A 4,317-nucleotide genomic window follows, 5' to 3' on the forward strand; every position below is an offset into this window, starting at 1 on the left:
TGAATTATTTATTTTTCTCATTCTATTTTTAGATTTGAATGTGAACTATCAAGTCCTTTCAAAAAAAAAATCTTCATCTAAATAAATAATGAAAAATAGAATATAAACTGTGGGGACACAATAACTAGCCCTCGAGGAGTTTTCCACGGATTACCACTGCAATTATTTAAACAAACTATATATAAGTAAACAACAGGGGATAAACACTCCACAATGGGAAACTCAAGCAGTTGATTTCTTTGACCACAAGTATTACAATTTCTATTCAGGTGCTACAATAGGTAACTCTCCCGTTCCCGCAGTGTTACCCATACTCTCTCTCCCTATCTCTATCTCTCTTCCTCAAATAGATTGTTCTACTATGTATTTTCTTCCTTCTTCTTCTGGATCCTTTGCCTTTTGCCTCTCTCTCCCCTTTTATAGCTTCAGTCTTTGCTCTTATCACTATAACTATCCTGTAACTTTATTGGTTTCCTTCCCACCCTTATCCTGGAACTTTGACTTTTGGAGGTTGTTTGTACTGTTCAGTCTGTCTTATATTACATTTTTTTTTTCCTTATATCCTCCATGCGTACAAAATTTCAAGAAGATCAAAGATCAATAGCTATGACATCAATGAAATGTTTAGATTTCTTGTTCGTAGTCTAAAATTATACATAAAAAAATAAGTTTATGGATCGAATAGTAAATAATATCTGATAGCATGAAATTTGTCACGTGTTTTAAGAACATAAGTCCTTGCTCTTATCACTATAACTGTCCTATAACTTTATTGGTTTCCTCCCCACCCTTATCCTGAAACTTTGACTTTTGGAGGTTGTTTGTATTGTTCAGGCTGTCTTATATTACTTTTTTTTTTCCTTATATCATCCATGCATACAAAATTTCAAGAAAATCAAAGATCAATAGCTATGACATCAATCAAATGTTTAGATTTCTAGTTCATAGTCTAAAATTATACATAAAAAAATAAGTTCATAGATCGAATAGTAAATAATATCTGATAGCATGAAATTTGTTGCGTGTTTTAAGAACATAAAGAATATGCAATTCAACGGTAAGATTTTTTTAAATATGTAATCATGTTAATTTGTTTAGTGAAAGTTGTAGCCTTAAACTACAACTATGTTTTTAGCCAAACTTCGTCCTTAAAATTTGTTTCTCTTAACAATATATTAGATCATAACAAACAAAAAGAAAAAGCTCATGAAAATTTTTATTTAACTAAAATTTTGGAAGAGATGTAGCTTGCAGTATTGATAATAAAACTATCATGCAATAATTGTATTTGTGTGTACGTGTTTTTTTTTTTCTATTGTCAATATATAAAGTTCTCTTTTTATTAGATTTTATATAATTTAAATTTCTTAACGACTACCTTAGTAAAAATTCCTAGAGCTGCCTCTATCTAGACCCATTCAATTAAATTATCATGCTCAAACCTTAATTTAGATAATCGAGCATCTATCACATGGAATAGGAGACCCTGCTGATCAATTTGTTTCTCGCGTAAACTGGATTCACATGAGTGAATCAAGAACAAAGATCAGGTTCAACTCTTACTTGTCCCTTCTAAACATTCTTCATCTTTCAAACTTTTTTTTATTCTAAAGACTGAAATTAGCTTCAAGTAATAACCAGAGCAAAATAATAATAATAACAATAATTTTGCAAGAAAATGAAAATGACAAATGGACTGAGTCCAATGACTCGAATTAGGTTACATGTAACTAATAAAGGAATCATTGATAACTTGCTAAGATTCCATATTTGCCCACTTACACATCTCGAAATGTGGTGGTCTCATTTCATCAATTGTATAGAATAAAAAGAATCGACCCAAAAAGGCTTCTCACGTATACACTTTTGGCCTTCCACCCTTTTTTTTTTTTTTTTACATCCCTTCCCTTTCTACTCAAATTTTCAAAGATTTAATCACTTCTAAGCAATGTTGTTTGAGAGATATCACAAATCAGCATGTAGAACCCTTCTGGCATTTAAGTGCACCCGCATTAGCTGTAAGAGTGGCAACAAGAGAAGCTGATTTTGCACCCATGCCCGAAGCCTTAGCATAGCTTGAGGAAGCATCATTTCCAGATGGTGTGAAAAATGCACCATTTAAAAATAAGTTTTAGTACTTTTTGGTGCATTTTCATATTTGGTCACCTTCACAAGTTCAAAATTTGATAAGTTTTAGTAAAAGTTATAAATGCAATAATTTTGGAACAACTTGATTCAACAATACAATTTGCTATAATTGGCACTGCATAATAAAAGTGATACTAGTGATAAACCCAATTAAAAATGATGCCATTACTTTTTCCTATTTCTCTTTAACAAAAACAAAAAAGTGAGCAGTTGAATAATAAATGGGGGGAAGGGGTTTTTTACCTTTTACTGTTTCTGTTATCTGATGCAAGAAATCTGTTCCCTTGGCTATTGATGGTAGGGGAATCACTCCCACCAATGGCATACATTTCCCACTTGGTGTAGTCATTGTTCACCAAATGGACATACCCATGCCTAACCCTACAAATTAATGTGAAAAAGTATATGTTAAAACACCAAAATGTCCCAACTAGGTAACAAACAAACCAAAGCAATTAAATCGACAGGTTAATTTACAATTTTTTTTATATTTTTCCTTTTGGTTCGTTACCTTGGAATTCTTTGAACGAGCCCCTCTCCAAAGTGATTGAAGGCAATAGTGACTTGCATTACCTTGTCTTGAGTGTAGGGATCACTATGTCTCAATAACATAGCCTTATCATGTTAGTGTCATGTAATTGTTTGAAATAGTAAACATAGAAGAACTATCAACTACATCAATCAGACCATCATCACGTTTGGAAAATGAGACATGGTCCACCCAAATATGTTTACCACTGAAGATGTTTACAGCATCACCATCTGAAACACCCCTATCCAAAGTGACCGGGGGAATCTCTCACATTAGTATTCCCTCCTAGCTTACAATCATGTATGTGTATCCCATGAATTATAATGTTAGTCACTGACTGAATAGTAATGCATGGACCACCAGCTGATGTAGGACAAAACCTACAATTTAATTATTGTAATTTATTCATTTTGGTACTTAATTTGTAATTTTAGTTATTTTAGGTTTAGGGTTATTATTTCCTTGTTTTTAGGAGTTTTTAATGTTTTTTAAGTCAAATTTGGTTTCTATTATGGTTAGGTATCAATTAGGAGTTATTTTATATTATATTTTCTTGTCTGTCAAGTTTTACAGAGCTCTTAAATAGGCCTCTAAGTCTGTACATGTATTTAAACAATTATTCAATCAATAAAATTAAATTCAGACTTTTGTCTTTCTAGTTTCTAGTGAATTCCAAACTCTTTCTCCTTGTGGATTTAAGGACCCTTGTGGACTCAAGGAACCCTCATGGATTCGAGGTTATTTTTAGAAGCAAACGTGTTTTGTTTCTTGTTTTTTAGAAGTAAACGTGTTCTGCTTCTGGACGCTTTCGCATCCCACATTACCAGCTATGTGCACATTAACTCCCCTACCATCAATGGTCTTATAAGAGTTCATATTCAATTCCACCTTCAATTTGATCATCATATTATGTTCAAAAATAATCCACAATGGTTCTTCTTGGATTACTGCATGTTTTAGAGTCCCATTCTTGGGATTTATAACATCATTATCACTGGAATCTGTAACCACAAAAATCTTACCATTTTTTCCACCAATAGCATTCTTGCCAAACCCAATTGCACAATTTGCTAGCTTTTGTCGACTCTTATCCCAATTAGAGTCACACCTCCAACAATCATCAATTGGGTTCCCAGTTGAGCAAGAGGAATCCCCCTTCAAATTCCTCCTAGTCAAAGAGGCATTGATGCTCCCGCCATATAAAAAATGTGACACTTTTTTAACGCTATAGAATTTAAACTGTAAAAACTAAAATAACTTAACTTTTTTTTCAAGGTAACATTGTAACATTTATGGTTTCTTACCTTTGTACCGCTTGTACTACAATTCCTGGGTCTTTAACTGGTCTGGTGGCAATGAGGCTTGGGATTAGGAGAGAGAAGAGAATGGTGATGAGAGAGAGTGAAGAACAGCTTGTCATTTCTTATTCTTTGCTAGGAAGTGTGAGTGAGAGAGAGTTAAGAAAAACAAATTTGATGAATCTAAAAAGTCTATCTGTGCAAAAAAACTGAAAGGAGTCAAGTGGGATTAATTTATAGAACTGGAGATAGTCTGAACTATAACGTAGAACCGTTTAAATCTAAATGTAGAATTTTATCTAAAATCAAGGATTTTGAAAAAGTAGTTATGTGACTTAT

The 4,317-nt window shown here is 32.8% G+C and overlaps 1 pseudogene; it reads right to left on the reverse strand.

Moving 5' to 3' along the window:
* Positions 1-1,972: 1,972 nt before the first annotated feature.
* LOC126702029 (probable pectate lyase 5) lies at positions 1,973-4,100 on the reverse strand (annotated as a pseudogene).
* Positions 4,101-4,317: the final 217 nt, after the last annotated feature.

Source organism: Quercus robur, chromosome 10 (assembly GCF_932294415.1).
Source record: "Quercus robur chromosome 10, dhQueRobu3.1, whole genome shotgun sequence".
NCBI lineage: Eukaryota > Viridiplantae > Streptophyta > Magnoliopsida > Fagales > Fagaceae > Quercus > Quercus robur.